General features: G+C 40.4%; 1 pseudogene; it reads left to right on the plus strand.

The window, feature by feature from the left end:
- The first annotated feature begins 13,091 nt into the window (after positions 1–13,091).
- LOC147426441 (fructose-bisphosphate aldolase, cytoplasmic isozyme 1 pseudogene) lies at positions 13,092–16,607 on the plus strand (annotated as a pseudogene).
- Positions 16,608–17,731: the final 1,124 nt, after the last annotated feature.

The raw sequence follows: 17,731 nt of genomic DNA on the forward strand, positions 1-17,731 counted from the left end.
ATAACCTTTGTTTTGGATTCATTCACAATCAGCCCACTATGCAAGCAAAAGTTCTCAAGGACAACCATAAGCTTTTGTGCATCTTCTAAAGTGTGTGCTAGAAGCACTACATCATCCGCATACAAAAAAAGCATGATTACCATATTGCAAATAGTGACCTCTTCAATGCCTTCCTCTTGCATAAAGTCAAGTACCATTTGTTCCAATTGATTGATGCATAGACCAAAGAGAGTTAGTGACAACGGACATCCTTGTGTTAACCCCAATAGTGCTTACAAATTTTTTTGAAATTCCTCTTCCATGCACAATTGACACATCACCTTCTCATAGATTCGAGAAACCGCAAGCATAAACTCACTTGGCACTTGGAGTTCTTCCATTCTTCTCCACAAATTGTTACGTGAAATCATATCAAAGGCTTTCTTAAAGTCCACAAAACAACAATACAATTGCTTGCCTTTCAATCAATTTTCCTCCATGAGAACAAGAAGAGTGACAAGATGATCAATGGTGCTATGGCATCGACAAAAAAACCGCTTGTCCTTTTGCACGCTCATCATTCTCTTCGACACAATCACTCAATTTCATCTCCATTATGTACCCAAACAATTTTTCCCTAAGACACCCAATCATTATAATCTGGTAGTTGTTTACATTCTTTACCTCCCCTCCTTTATGCAAAGGCTTTACCCAATTAGTGCTCCAATCATAAGGCATACCATGTTCAGGTGCAAGGTTAAACACATCACACATCCACTCATGTGTAAAATCTCCCGTTCACTTGATCATCTCCGACTTGATACCTTGAAGACCTCCAACTTTGCGAGTGGCCAACTTTTCAAGCCCGTTGCATACATCTTCAATAGTAAAAAAAGGAGGGCATACGTGGGAGTGAACCATAAAATGACATTTTTTTCAGCATTTGGTTGCTCATATAGTTGCCTACAATGTGTGTACATATCCACAAGACTCAAGTTACCAAAATTCTTAACCTGCTTGTCCCTCAAGTTTCTCCAAAATCTTCCACATGCACGTGCCTTTTCTTGGACTTGAAAAAATTGTTGCTTTACTTCCCATCTTCTTCTCTTCTTTTGAATCAATGCCTTGTATGTATGCAAATGACTTTGATAGTTGTCTTTGTCCATAGTTGCATCAAGCTTTATAAAGGACTTTCAAGCATCTTGACATTCTTTATCAAACTACCTTTTGTGTGATCTAAATTTGTTGATACCATGGACATGCTTTATGGAAAAGCATTCTTCGGCACAAGAACAAATAACTTTCTTGAAAGCTTCCCATTTAGTTTCCAATGGTGCATCATATTGAAGCTTTGCCTTCCATAACTTTTACTCAACCATTTCAATGTACATTGGTGCAAAATGCATACATAGTGATAACTTCTGTTTCCTTTGGTTGAGATTATCATGCTTATTTGCTTCTCCACATGTAAGGTCAATACATAAGGTTTGATAGTCTGATTTTGGGGTCCACTGGACAAACATAAAACTCTTATGCGATACATGATGGCTTTCGAGAGTAGATTATAGTCAATCACACTATCCCATTATGTTTTATACATGTAAATCCATTGGTTCCACTCCACAAAGATACACCATTGGCAATGATCATACTCGTGCTATTACACATGTGTAAAAGTAACTTTCCATAGTGATCCAGCTCTTTCTCATCCATTGAAGTACGATCATACAAGTGAACTTCCTCCAACTCTCTTAAAATGTATGGTATATCAAATGTTGAGTATCATGTTGTAATGTTTTTGTGCGAGCATTCATATCCCCAAAGACAATAACATCACCTTTACCTTTGAAATAAGCAATGTCCTCTTCTAAATAAAAAAATGTATGATCTCTATCCATGCAAGCATAAAAGCGGGAATCATGATGAGGAATGTAGCAACCGGCTACAAAAATGGGTGCTCATTTTGGTGTCATAATCTTCAGTCATACATAACGTTTGTACTTGTCATCTTTCACAATTGATACAGAATCTTCCAATCCTTTCTTAACCATACATGCTACCCCTCCTTGCCCTCTTCTTTGCTTGAGATTCTTTGACCACATTGATGAATGTACGTTGTAATCCTCCAAGCCGTTAATCCTTTGTGTATCATACTTCCAAGTTTCAACAAGAAGTACAACATCGGCTTTGCTTGTTAGCTCATCAATGCCAACCCCCTCATTCCATGGGTATCCATTGCAATTCCAAAAGCATATTTTCAATTGTAACTTAGCCACATAGGTCACACATTCCTATTTGCTCAAGGGGATCGCCTCCTCCTTGGGCACATTTTCTTCGAGAGATCTCCTTGTTTTTCTTATTCCTTTCCTCATATGCCTTGCGACGCATATATTGTTGCTTAATAGTGCGATATTCACATACAAAACATTTTGAATCCCTCAAATAGATCCAACTATTATGGAAAGGATAATCTTTTGTTTGGTCTCATCCGGCATGTTGCATACAATTGGCTGTTCTCCCGAGCAAGGAGCTCCTTGCTTACCCACTCTGTGTGCTCCATATACCATAACTCCAAACATGCAAAAGTGGGTTTGGAAGAACTTCAATAACAATGGCAAGAGAAGGAGGTGTCTATAGCTTCACTTCGGGAATTCCACGAATAACAATGTTCTTGGAACGTCACTCCTGTTCCTTCAACTCCTCCACATCCACATTCTCAACATTCTTTGTTTGATCCCATAGCTTGCATGAGGGAGGAATTAGGAACCACATTGTTACCACATACATCAGCCCATTACTTATTTGTGCATACATTTTCATGTCGCAAACATCCCGGCTCATGGTGTTAAATTTCTCCTCTTTCAATACATGGTCATGCTCTACTTTGCTCATGTGCTCCTTCAAAGAATTCAAGTCCATAAGAGAGCATTTACATTCCTTGACTGCCTCTTCAAGTTGCATCAAACATGTTGTTTGCATCTTAAGTGTCCTCTTGATATTCTCATTCTCAACCACAATAACCCTTAGCGTGCCATTCTCCATTGCAAGTGCCCGTAAGTCTTCACCTTGTTTTTTTAATCTCTTGCAATGATACCAAGTATGCCATGATCATGGTTTTTGATCTCGTTGGTTGAGTGATTCTGTTGCTATCTCCACGCTTAGGAGATTTTGGATCATTTTCTACAATGGTTGTGGACCTTGTTGAAGAAGAAGAACCATTGCGAGTGCCGAAAGACATTGAATGTAAAATAGAGATGAGAGTCAACTTTTATGAACCTGTTCACTTCAGGAATTTTGATACAAAGACTCCTTCCATAACTCTATTTTTTTTTTTGTCTTTATATTAATGCGTAGAGGGCTTCTTGTTCTTTGATTAAGGCTATAGATCGCCCAAATTGGAGTTCGGATGAAGAAGTTATGATCAATAGAGTGAACTGTTGTCTACTAGGTCAAAAAACAGTTGCAAGAGAGAGAGAGAGAGAGAGAGAGAGAGAGAGAGAGAGAGAGAGCTCGGGGAGATGATTACTAGCTTCCGAGATGAGAGAGCAAAGGGGTTGTGGGAGAGGAAAGAAAGATAGGCATGGCAAGAGTGGGGTATACTGAGTTGGGAGGAAGAGGTGTGGAGAGAGTGGGGTATACTGAGGTGGGAAGAAGAGGCGTGGAGAGAGTCGGTATAGTGAGGGGGAGGAACTCGTTCACTCAATTGGAAGGAAGAGGAAGGATACATAGGCAAAAGGTGGGCCAAGAAAACTCAGAGAGAGGATCAAGATAAAGAGAGGAGTCAACTAGAATGGAGACGTGGGGACAACTCACGAGAGAGATGGAGTGATGGATAGATACATAGGCATGGAGGATAGAGTTGTTATGTGAGTTGGGGGGGCGGTAGGGGAGGAGGGGCGGTAAAGGTGGTGCATGGGTGGCTCTTGGAAAAAAAGTTTCACTTTCAATCTTGTTCATTGCCTCTGTCCCAAAAAAAGCCACTAGGTCGGCACGAAACCATGAAAGGATAGAAGTGGATAAGAAACTAAGGCATTGATGCACGATAAATTTACTAATAATGAAAAGAAGAACCTTAGAGATTAGAGGCCCATTGAAGGAGTTAAGATTTGGATGAAATTCAATGCTGCTAATCCCACACAAAGATATACATGAATTAACTGGTCAGTCTCACATGTATAAAGCACCCTTGATCGGCACATGTGATGTAGGCTACCACTTGTGTGGATAGCCTGCTGACAAGTGGTAGCTTCCTACCCACTCGACAAAATTTGAAATATGTGATCAATTTTAAACTTGCCTGTGCGAATAGAATTAGAAGTAAGGAATCTTACAATAATCTTGGATAATTTTAATTGTTAAACCCATTGGCTCAAAGAGATGAATTAACTTGTGTTGGAAGAAATGGTGCCAAGCTATATAATGACTCAAATTGGTTGGACCAAAGGTTACCTTAAGGTTTTGGGGTCTAGATGGCTAGCTCAGTTTTGGAATTCTTTCAGTTAAGCATGTAATAGTGTTGGGATGGGTGACCTCTTAGAATGTTTTCCCCCAATTCGAACAATGGTATTAGAGTAAATTTGTTGGTTTGCTAAGTGTAAATTCTAGTTGGCAGGCAAGAGGTTGGCGTTCCAAGTGAAGGACTGGTTGGCAAAAAAGAGGTTGGTGTGCCGAGCATCAATGGTTGGCAAGCAAAGTTGGACAGGGTTACCAAGGGGGGAAGCTAGAAGAAAAGGTGTCAAGCTATAAGTTGACTCAAATTGGTTGGGCCAAAGGTCTCCATCAAATAAAGGTTTTGTGGTCTAGATTGATAGCCTAGTTTGGAATTCTTTTGATTAATCGTATATGTTTAGGAACAATGTTGGGATGGAAGTCTTCCTCCTTAATATCCAATAGCATGTGCGTAAATTCTAAAAGGCCAACGAAGAATCAAGGGCATAGTAGATTATTAGCATAACTTGAGAAATGGACACATTATAGTTTTGATTCCTTGGCCGAGTGTTCACTCAAAACATTAAAGGATACATTGTCGTAGGGTAGTTTATGCTTTTTTCCACAATGTATGCAAGAAGTATATGCACCAAAAGAATTCCTGGATATTGTAATAGAGCAACATAAATGTGTGGATTGCAAAGTAACTTTGTCCATCATTGCCAAAGTAAGTCTACTCTGAATGATATCAAAGTGGTAAATCCAATAGAGTCTGGATGGAGTACAAGGTTGACATGAATCTATAAGTAGCTTGATATAAGGGTAGAGGAAAGCCCCACCATCAATAAACCTAAAGGAAATCTTATAAGCTTGAGGATTTGAAAACTTCTAAGATCCAAGAGCCTTTTAATAGGATAAGTTAAAAAAAATACTCGGTAAAGATTACACCAAAGAGGTGAGCATGAATATGCCACCAAAAAAATTCAACAATAAGATCAAGAGGAATAAAGAAGGATTGGAAATTCCATCAAGTTCTAGAAGAGACCTAAAGCTAAAAAAATTTTATGAGAGGTACTTTTAGCTAGTGAAGCCTTGCAATCTTCACTTTTTATGAGAGGTACTTTTAGCTAGGAAGCCTTGCAATCTTCACTTTAAAAAAAAATCCCAATATCTAAGACATTCACAAGAGTTAAGAGGATTAGTAAAAGCACCAATGAGGCAAAAATCACCTTCACAAGGGAAAGCCTCATTATAGGCGGTGTTATCAAATGAGTTGCAAGAAAATATTTCAGTAGGGATGTTAACTAGATGTTAACTAGAAATGCATACTGTGGGTTAATGACCCAAAATGCATTAGACTCTTTTGATTAAGTCTTTTAATGCTGCAATAAAAGACAATAGATTTTTTAAAATCATAACCAGAGAATCATTTAGTCTTTAATTATAACTTCATTAACAAAAGTAAGCTTAAGGAGGCCTTATGGATTTAATAGATAGCCATAAAAAAGGATAAAGCTTGTTTTGAAGGGTCAGAAATCTTGGGAACAATAAACAAACATTTACTCATGAAAGAGCTTGTATCTCCTCCAAACGTGGGTTAGAATAAACAAAATCCTCTAAAGAGAATGTTCAAAAGCTAAAGGTCAAACAACTTTACTCCACACAATTTCAATTGGTCCATCATATGCATAGCGATCTTAGCATAACCCTCAATTAGTCTACAATAATAGGCTATCACATCGCAAAAAAATTGGAGCTATTCCAAAATTTTGGGAGAAGGCCGCTTTTAAATTGTTTCTACCTTGTTAGGATCCCTATTACGACCCTCAACTGAAACGATGTATCCAAGTTAGCGAGGCTAAGACTGCATGAATGTATAGTTGCTCATTGAATTATAAAGTGCATTCTAACATAAAGACTCCTGTTTTTTTTAGATGCCCCAACAATTCTTGATGCTTTGCCATATTCTTATCAAACTTTTGCCTCCACATTTAGGCTTGTGAGAAAGAATGGGCCTAATGATGTGAATTTTGATGGTATTATCTTTATATTGATGCAAGAGTCTCATCAAACAAAGGGAAGAGTTCTAAGAAATGTGCAATATTGCCCCAACAGCTGTTACTTCTTCAACATCAATAAATATGAGGCTTGCAATAAAGGCAAGAAGAAGCTAAAATGTCAATATTGTAGGGCAAATGATCATCCCATCAAGCAATGTCTATGCTTAAGGTTGAAGAGGCTTGCAAGGAAAAGGTAGATGCAGCCATCACAAATGTTTTTTATATGCAGATTTGGCAAATATTTTGCAGGTTTTATAATGGGCTTCCAATGCTTTGCCATGACCAATTTGCACAAAATCCATGGATCATGGGTGATAATGGTGCAACTAAGCACGTTATGTCTCATAGTTATTTGTTCACTTTTCTTGATAGTGTTCCTAGTGAGAATACTCTCTCATGTGCCAACAAAGCATCTTATTCAATTAAGGGAGTTTGAAAGATTGTGCTTACTACTAAAGGTGGCAATTCTTTCACACTTTTGGATGCAAGAACAAGAACAAGAAGAGCCTTTTTTTTGCATTTATACTTGAAAACTTGGGCTTGTTGTCAATTTCTTGAACAATATATGTATTGTGCATGATCTTAGCTTTGATGATACTACAGTGGCATCTACACTTTGTTTTCTAGACTATTTAAGCTTAATGATTACAAGACATGTGAAAGATTTAGCATATGCAGTTTCTAATTGAAAGGCTATTTTATTTGCAAAACTTTTTCAATATGTGCTGCCAAAAGAGTTGTTGCACAAGGGGTGTCTGAAGAAGAGTCAGCCCTTTGACTTTGAGAGGAGTTAAGCAAGATTTAAAAAGAGTGGTGAGGCAATGATTCATAGCACTTAAATAATAATTGTAGATACTCATAGAGAAATAGAGACAATTAGAGAGAAATTGGGAAAAATAAAGTAGAATTAAGAGCCTATTGGGGTAAAGGAAGAACGTGTCTTACCCCAAGATGGACGTCCAGTGTCCAGCGCCCATTGACCTAATCAGTCATTCTTTATATACATAAAGGAATGAGTGAGGGAATTTTCCACTCTAGTCCACTCCACACAGTGTGCCCTTCTTCCTCTTCCCCTTCTTGCATGCACACTTTCGCATCCCAAAATCGTCTCATGAATTGGTATCAAGCTCACTCGCAAAGGAGACACACTCATCTCTTGCTCAATGCATGCCAACAACATTATCGAGACTATGTTGTCTCGTACCACAAATACATGCACAAGATATACCAAGCCACTCCAAGCTTTCCTGGCAATCACTAGTGATATGCAATGCATCTGGAACAACTTCTCTCTAAGAAATATTTGACACCCACAATTTGCTAATTGTCTCACTAAGATCAAACTTTATCTCAATTGAGGAGCATAGCGCACATATTGAAGTGTATATGATGCACCATTGGGCAATGACATTCATACATCTCTTTCTCTTACAATGTCAAATGCTGAACCATTGGCCAAGTACACTCGACCAAAGCTCCCACTAGAGAAAGTGTTAAACCACTCATGATGTGATGTGATGTGGAAAACTGCATCCTCATCTAGCAACCAACGGGGGGAAGAAGTGCCACCTCTCAAAGGCATGTAAACAATAGGAATGCTAGAGGTAAACGTGACATCATCACGATTGGAATACAAAGTCAGCTCTCTAGCATGTGTCAAAACCAAACCTGCATTCGCATACATCACTGCTGCTACCTCATATGTCAAAAGCAATGATGCCTTATATGCCATGTGTGACCACAATGCCAACAATGCAAGTATTGGCATAAACAAGATCTATGTCTCTCGAGTCATCTCTGTAGACTCTAAAACGTCACACATATATGCTACATGGGCGCAAAATCTTGGGAGAAATCTAACAAAGTCTCCCTTGTAAGATAAGAAAAATCTCAACCATAAACCATGCCAAAATGGCAACAAAGTGGGAGATCACTCGACCATACCACTACATCAATCCAATGCTCGCATATGCACAATGTAGGTCTACCAAAGAAATGTACAGTAGTAGTGTCCAACCTTTGCAATAAACCAAGCAAAGCTAGTGCATAAACAATCTAGGGATAAACAACTCTCAAATGAGCAAAAAATGCATAACCATATGCTGAGTAAAGAGAAAATGCAATGCTCAATATGTATCCCACAAAACTCCATGCACAATCTGGCACATGCAAGGAACCTATACTTGTAACTTGTAGAACCTATGATTACATGTAAGCTATAGCCACTACGAGCATACACAAATCTCACTCCTGCGAGAGTGGAACACCAATATGTGTTGTAAACTAACGAAAACCTGTCAAAGTGAGAGTCAAAACTTGATCACTATCAAAGTGGAAGTAAATCTTGACCGCTAAAGCATGAGACAATAAGCTGCAGATACATAGAAAACAGGGCAAGAGTTTATAGAAATATGGGTAGATTTTTCCTTGAAATTTCTCAAAAAATTCACAGCGAAAACGCATAGACCATAAATAGACACTCAATATCTGAGTAAGAAAATCCACATATGGCATACATAAATTGCCCAAAAGCCTGCCAATCTAGCTCACTCCTAAACGAACAACTTTAAGGACAATTGTACCTATCCAAAAACGTTGTAAACCTATGAATCTGCCACTTGCGAGTTGTAACTAGCTCACTCATTATCCATATATGCATACATAGAAAAAACCACACAAAACCGTATTGGAAATACTCTCTTTGAAGTAGCCCTTACAATCATACATGCGCACATAAACTATGTATCATAATATGAAGTAGAAAACATGATCTAAGAGGATAAAACCTTGGTCAAAACTACTCCAAAAAACTTGTCAGAGCCATAAGTTTCCAAAGGAGAAGTGGGCTTGTTGATCCTAGAATTGAGTCAAAAGCCACTAGATGTGCACGACATGTCAGTTGACTTTGTAGAGACAGAGTAGAGTGGCAGTGCTCTGGTGAGACACAATAGGTGTCATTGAAGTTTGTGAAGATAGAGGCAAATCAGGTCTGCTGACTAGGGACATAGACAGAGATGATGAACATGGAATTATTTGATATGCTCATGGTAGAGGCTGATGAGTTGATTTCAAGACACATAGTTCCACGTATGGATGAGAGGGATGTAGCCATCCTAGTCTTGGAGAATGATACATCCATACGTGATGAGTAGTCCAAATGATGTAGTGCATGCCTATAGTAATGAGGAGGCTAGTACAGTCAGGTTTGCACAGATTTCATCAACGTTTGGGTGTCTCATGTACGAGCTACTAGTGTCGAGGCTCAACCTAGCAACCATAGTGGGAGAATTTATAGCAAGGATTGTATGATGACTGACACTAGCATGATGCATTGTGAAGCAATGCACTCCTTACAGAGTTGTTTGTGGGATTTTCATGCAAGGTCTAGAGTGCATACATACGCTTGCCCATCACTAGAGCTGATATGAATGCATGTAGATCGAGTTTGGAACGCGCTAGTGGGCATAGGTTGACATAGACTCTCACCTATTTTCTTGTACATACTAGTAGTTTAACTAGTAGAATGCACTTATCAGCACATTCGCCTTCTTTAAGTGGGAGGTTGTTGAGGTAAAAGTGGCACGTGCCTTGCAAGAATATTGCAAAGGTTGAAAACTATACACGTTCAAGAGTTGGTGATAGGTTTGCTAGTGTTTAAGATGGTTCCAGTGTGTAAAGGTGTTTGAGGCTTTTCGGTTTGGAAAAAGCGCTCAAAATTGTTGTTCTTATGATGGAGTTAGTGCATCCTAATGCATAGTGCATCCTAATGTGTGGGGTCTGAAAATTGCATGAGCTTAGAGGAATGATACAACCAAACACTCCCCAGACCGCAGCTTATGTCACTTGGTGGTTTCAAGCATACAAATGAACACTCCCCAGACACACGGTCTTCGTTGTTCTGAGGTTTTCTAGCATACAAAAAAACACTCCTCAGACACCCACGGTCTACGTCATTTTGAGGTTTAAAGATTATCAAACAACAATTCTTCAATACTCCACCCCGTAGAAAATCACAAGTCATTGAAACCAGTATTAAAACTAGAGTCAAACAATTCTCAAATTGGCACCAAGAAAAGTTTAAAACAGATACAATCCATTCCAAATGTTACTTTCTCAGACAAAGTTCAAAAGTATCCAAATACAAAACTTTGAGGATGACTTGCGTGTTGTATCATCTTCTTCCCCCTTCTCTTCTCCCCTCTCTTGCATGCTATCCTCTCTTGCACACTCTGCACAAGGCAGCGCTGCAAACAGTCGACAATCCATACACACAATGTACCTCGTCATGCTCTGGCTCGTCAATGATCCTGTAGAAATCGACAAAATTTGATTTAACAAAAATCGATTTTTTTTTGTGTCTAAGCTCTTTTTAAACACAAAGTTTGTGTGTGTGCAAGGGATTTTCCCACCAACCTCCCACTTACTCGGAGTCCCGAGCTTGAGTAGAGAGAGACCGCCTTTTGAGAGATAGTGCTAGAAAGGGAGAGATAAAGGCAAAACAACGGTTGCGTATATTTGGGAATATCCGGCTCCAAAATTGACTTCGATTTCCCATCTCGGCCTCCGAACTCTCCGACTTTGACACACACACACACACACACACACACACACACACACCCGGTGCGTGCACTTTTTTGGCATTGATATCGACCTCAACATCGGCAAATTTCTTCGACACCGGCTTCAAGCATAGGCGTCTGCGGCTACTCCGCTAGCCATTTTTGTCCGACGGCGGAAGGTGACATCAACATCGACATCGTCATCACTCTCAAGCAGAGAGAGATAGAGCTACTGCTCCTTGACATCAGTGATTTACTGTTATGCATTCGCACATCAATTTTTGACACCATTTCTAGCACACCGGCTTGACATTCTTACACATTGCGGTGAATTCCTAGATATATGACCCGACACACCGGTTTCACGCGGATGACTTTTTCCCGCTGTCGTGTTGTGACACGACATAGTGGGAATGAATGCTACAAGACATATCTTGAAACTTTTTAGATACATAAGTATATTTCGCATAATGTACATACGCATATCTAAGAATAATAATCATCTTTCTATCTCATCCTAATATTTATCTCCAGGGTAACATATTCTTATTTTACCATTAGAAAGTACTATGGGAAAAAGCGTCAATAGCTTCGTCTCTTTGACTTGGGGCAAAAGTAATTGGTTCTTTATTTCAACTATCTCATTATCATCTCACACCTTAGCTAGATACTATATCTAGGGTAACTTCCAATTTATATATATTCTATGTATTTTTCATATATTTCTTTTTAATAGCTACTAGGAAAATCTATATCCTAGTGGGTCACTAGCTTGCATGATTTTCAAAGATACACCTATTTTAATGCATTGTTGAAAGCATGATTATAAAACTTTGTCAAGGAGCAATGTCATGCTTACGTATTGCATGAGGTGTCCATTGGAATGAGGAATCCCAATCCTCAAGCGAGTACTTCCGAGCGGACAAGAAACCGAGCGAGCATAAGCAATGAAAAAGATTAGATCAAGATCTCAGTAGTTACTCTACAGAGTATAGTGTAGCAAAGTAACCATGTTGCATCTCAAATAGTCTCAAACAAAAGAGCCATACTCTTCCTTTAATGTGTTCACACACATTAAAATAATCTCAAACAAAAGATCCATACTCTTCCTTTCATGTGTTCACACACACATTGATACACAGTCATAACCTTGTTGGAGCATATTCCAAAACTCTATTTGTGCAAACTTATTCTCCATGGTAAATTCACATGTTGCAATTTTCATAAGCTCGTGCACAAATAGATCAAAAGATGGCAACTCAAATGCCACATGTCCATCATAATGCATAGGTAGCTCTTGAACTTGAATGATATCCTTTGCTTGCTTGAGTGCCATGTGTAGGCTGCTTTGTGAAGGCATTGCATGTAGTATACCAACTACTCTAGAGGGATCATTTGACTATTACTAGTGTTTCCTTCATTCCAATGCCTCGTGTGCTTTAAATAGCAATGCAAACCTTCTAGAATTGACATTGGCCATGATTGAGAAGGAAGATTTGTTCACCACTAGCAAGTTCAGTAGCCTTTATCTTCACATGCTCTCCCATTAGATTTAATGGATGCAAATTGAATGCATTAGTTATTTCATAATGTTGTATCACAAAAGAGAACGAAAGTGCATAGATGCTATTGTCAAACATAAGAACAATCTTGTTGCCACGTTGTCATCCTTAAATGGTTATGTGTCTATCCATGATTGACTGCAGGATGAGGAATTTCAAACTCCAAGCAATCATTTTCAAGCAATCATAAAAAAGAGCAAAACCCCACAAGATACATAGAAAAATCATAATAGAAACATTTAGCATCAAATTACATATTACAATCTTTCTATCATTGTCTCTAAATGTCTAGAGCATTCCTTATGGAGACTTTAATCATCCACCCTTATATTAACTCCTTGAGTATCCAAGGTTATGCTCCCTCCTCTGAATCACGGCTTGTGGTCATCAATATTCAAGCCATGGTAGTTGCGTGGACAAGTAAAAGTGTGTGTGTGTGTGTGTGTGTGTGCGCGCACACAATGTTGTGGAGGGGGGAGGAGGGTTTCTCAATACATAAAATTATGGCAAGTGCTTGTAGGGAAGTTATAGAAGAAGTAGATTTGGTAGATCGTATTGGTAGGTTGGAGCCAATATGAACAATGTGTATTTGCAATCTTTGGTGCTAGATTGTACCTTATTGAAATTGGAGATAATTTTTTTGGGTGAGTGACTCCATTTTGTCTAGCTTGCAAAAAAGATCTTTCAGCATATAAACATGACACTTGAGAAACGAAGAGAAAAAAGAAAATATCCTTCACATCACATACATGAAAAGAATAATTTTCATGGACTACAGACTCTTTTAGAGTTTTCATGGCGAGTTGCAAAAGAGGAGGCCCCAATCACGAGGACTTTGTGGCCAAGGGCGGGAGAGGTGATGAAGATCATAAGGTACTGTCGACATGAACGATAATCACCACTTGCATGCAACAGGTTGGCAATCACCTCTTATGCCTTTGCAATCACCTGAGCCCTATCTTTTGGCGAGAACAAAGATGAAGAGTTTGGATGTGTGTGTGTGTGTGTGTGTGTGTGAGAGAGAGAGAGAGAGAGAGAGAGAGAGAGAGAGAGAGAGAGAGAGAGAGAGAGAGAGAGGAAGAGATGATGTAATTATTGTAAATAACAAATTCCAACAAAAAAAAGAGAGGGAGAGAGAGAGAATGAGGTTTGTCTTCCACAGTTGTGGGATCACAGCCGAGGAATCTTTTCTCAAAAGCCAATCTTTCTGGTCGCATGCCAAAAGTTGATATTTCAGCAATCCCTACCTCCACCTTCTTCTAGAGTTCCACAAAATTGGGATTGACTCCGCCACTGGGCAACGAGCTCTGCATGGAAGGGGTGTGCATGCTCTCAACCAATCTAGCCAATTACGCTCTCTCTCTCTCTCTCTCTCTCTAGACTCAGCGCCGTCTGTATAAGTCACTCACAGTGCTCGAAAAAAACATAGGTTTAGCGTAATAGAAACCTAGGTTTAGTGTAACCCCATCTACAAATTTTGAGATTTACCTCTAAGTTTTATTGTTAAAGGTGAGAAAACCTCCAAAACTTGAAAAAAAAATAATGTAAATTGGTGTAAAAACCTTCAAATTTAGTCAGTTTACCTCTAATATTTCTAACATGTAGGTTTGACAAGTTTTTGGAAAAGTAGTTTTTTTCAAGCACTGGTCACTCACTCTCAGCGGCCGAGTTTAATGAATTTTCAGTGTCGTGTCTCTTGCTCACTCGCAAGGCTTCTCTCTGTCACGCACTCTCAGATTCTCAGAAGCAAGTCAGACTCTCTCTCTTTTTTCTTTTTTTGAAAAAACTTTAGAAAGACATTTTCAAAACATCAGATACAAGCTTGTCCAAAAGACTCAAAAGTCCCTCAACGTCCATCCACTTGATGGCTTCACCACAATGGCAATGCTCGTAGCATGCGTCTTCTAAGAGTTCTATGATAGAAGTCAAAATTCATGAGCCTTCTTCCTCTCCTGGATTATGCACTAATTAGACACCTCTCCACTTCCTAACAGGAGGAACATTGGTACAATGATTCTGGTTCTGCATATCCTCGTTGCGTCTAAACCTCTATGGTGGCTCCCAAACTCTTCTTGCTGTGCGGGATCTCACATGGACAATGTGAGAGTGAATGGCGCATGAAACACAGTACTGCATTTTGGCATAAAGCTTGGGAAGTGTGTACCCATCATAAACGCAAGCATCCTGCACATCTTGCATAGTAGCTTGTTCAATAATGGTCCTTACAAGAAACCGCTTGACAGCCTTGCCCTTGGGCACACATCACCCACAGCTAGAGCACCTGATGGGGTTAATGTGGCCTCTTCGGTGTTTGTTATGTCCACCATTAGGGCGCTTGACCGTCATGATTGCTTCTGCTTCCTCTTCGGCGTGGATATCTCTCTCTCTCTCTCTCTCTCTCTCTCTCTCTCTCTCTCTCTCTCTCTCTCTCTCTCTCTCTCTCTCTCTAAAAACTCAACTCTCTCAAAGAGCGTGCGTCGGTGCGCAAGGGTTTCTCTCCAGTGTTCGGGAAAAATCATTTTCCAAACATACAAAATTCCTTTCCTTGAATTTTCCCAGAGGAAATTTTTAAAAATTAGGTTTATATTTTGGGGTTTCACACTGTTTTTCTCTTTTTTGGGGTGGGGTTTCTCCTTTTTCCCTTGCCCTCAGTAGACAATTTTGAAATTGAAAATGACACGATATTAAGTTGAGACACGATATTTTCTGAACTCTCTCTCTCTCTCTCTCTCTCTCTCTCTCTCTCTCTCTCTCTCTCTCTCTCTCTCTCAACTCAACTCTCTCAAAGAGCGCGCACCAGAGTTGCATGGGCTTCATGAGTTTCTTGAGAGAGAGAGAGAGAACTCTCTCAAAGAGCGCGCACCAGAGTTGCATGGGCTTCATGAGTTTCTTGAGAGAGAGAGAGAGAGAGAGAGAGAGAGAGAGAGAGAGAGAGAGAGAGAGAGAGAGAGAGACCCTTGCATCTCTACCATGCTAGCCACCATGGCCACGCTCGAGGGTAATATGAAGCTGAGCTTATTGCCACTGCCAAGTACATTGCGACCCCTGGCAAGGGCATCCTGGCAGTCGATGAGAGCACATGGACTATTGGGAAGCATCTGGCAAGTATACATGTGGGTAATATTGTAGAGTCAAACAAGCAAGCTCTCTGGGAGCTTCTTTTTACTACCCCAGATGCCCTCCAGTACCTTTGTGGCGTCATTCTCTTTAAGGAAACCCTCTATCAGAAAATAGCAAGTGACAAGCAGATAAGGGCACTTAAAGAGGGTGGAGTAGTCCCCGGCATCAAGGTAGATAAGGGCATTGTCAACCTTGCAGGCACTGACGGTGAGACAATCACTCAGGGATTGGACGGCCTTGCCCAACACTGCCAGCAATATTATAATGCTGGAGCCTGATTTGCGAAGTGGAGAGCTGTGCTCAAGATTGGTCCAATTGAGCTGTCTCTTCTTGCCATACTTGAGAATGCAAATGGGTTGGCTCGCTATGCCATCACATGCCAAGAGAATGGTCTAGTCCCCATTGTTGAGCGTGAGATTCTTGTGGATGGGCCCCATGATATTAAGAAATGTGATGTTGTGACGGAGATTGTGCTTGCTGCTGTTTACAAGGCTTTGAGCGATCATCATGTACTCTTAGAGGGCATCTTGTGAAGCCAAACATGGTTAATCCTGGCTCTAAAGCGCCAAAGACAACCCCTCAGGAGATAGCCAAATACACAATACAAGCACTTGATCAAAGGATGGTCGAAGTGAGGAAGAAGCAACTTTGAATTTGAATGCCATGAATGAGCTGGATATAAGAAGCCATGGACACTTTCTTTCTCATTTGGACGAGCATTGCAAGCCAGCACTTTGAAGACTTGGGCTGGAAAGAAGGAAAACATTCCTACAGCACAAGCTGTTTTGCTTGCCCGATGCAAGGCCAACTCTGATGCTCTCCTTGGAAAATATGCTGGAGATGCTGCTAAGGGTGTTGGCACTGACGAATCGCTTCATGTTGCCAACTACAAGTATTAGCTCTCCTATGCTTGAGCTATTGAGTTTTGATCGCAATGATGTTTCATGTTCTGTAGTAATTTTTAGGTGCGGGGATGGCTACAGAATGAAGCAAACTTGGCTAAATTTCTGAGGTTTATGTAACGGGCATCTTTATCATGATTTAATTTAGCTACCGTTTATTCCTAGTAAGAGAGAGAGAGAGAGAGAGAGAGAGAGAGAGGGGGGGGGGGGGGGGGGGCAGGGGGGGGGGGGGGCAATGCATGGTTGCGGGAGCAGAAGGAGAAGCAGCAGAAAGAAAGGAGAGGAACCAACAGAGATGCTGCCCAAATTGGATCCCTCGCAGATAGTGGAAGGGACGATAGCGACCTTGGCTTAACGATCTTGGACAGTGAGCTTGACGATAACACGCAGGCCCTTCCAGTCCTTGGTAGTCTCCTTGGTGATGTCCTCTCCTACCTTCTTGAGCGACAGACCCAGAGGCCCAATCTTGGGCGCCAATGAAGAGGCAGCTCCAACCTCCCCTTCTGTTAAACGAACAAAAACCACCTCCTCATATTCTTGCTGCCCTTGCTTTATCAGCATTGCATCTTCATTGTGGGTGCAAAACATGCATCACTAAGCTTCATGTCTATCGTCTACTGGAGTTTATAGGTGGCTTCGTCAATGGTGACACTGAACTGGAGCAGCACTAGAAGTGGGGGAGCAATAGCATCGCTACACTTGTGATCAAAGCCCTCAAAGCCCGAGCACGATAGGAAGAAGATGAATGCATTGCTGCAGCTGCTCTCCTCGCAGGACTGAAATAGTAGCTCAACGCGCTATAATCCTTGCTCCGAGTGCTGTTGTGGTGGGTGCTTGTGCTCTGGTGTGAACACGGCCTCTGAATACAGCTAGAGTTGCTCATGATTAGTGCTAAGGGATTTGTTAATCCACTGTGAATTTTGTGCAACAATTATCTCTCTTTCTAATCTCGAAGAGGGTGAGCTTTGACAGTCAGATTCCTATCCATTTAATGCACAATTAATACCACAATGATGAAGCCCACTGACTGAAACAATAGAGATGCCATCATTTGCATTTATGACATTGTTATACAGCAGATGCTTCTCATGATTGCTGGCTACTCTTATAATTGCATTGTC

Source organism: Adiantum capillus-veneris, chromosome 24 (assembly GCF_014529385.1).
Source record: "Adiantum capillus-veneris isolate H3 chromosome 24, ASM1452938v2, whole genome shotgun sequence".
NCBI classification, from domain to species: domain Eukaryota; kingdom Viridiplantae; phylum Streptophyta; class Polypodiopsida; order Polypodiales; family Pteridaceae; genus Adiantum; species Adiantum capillus-veneris.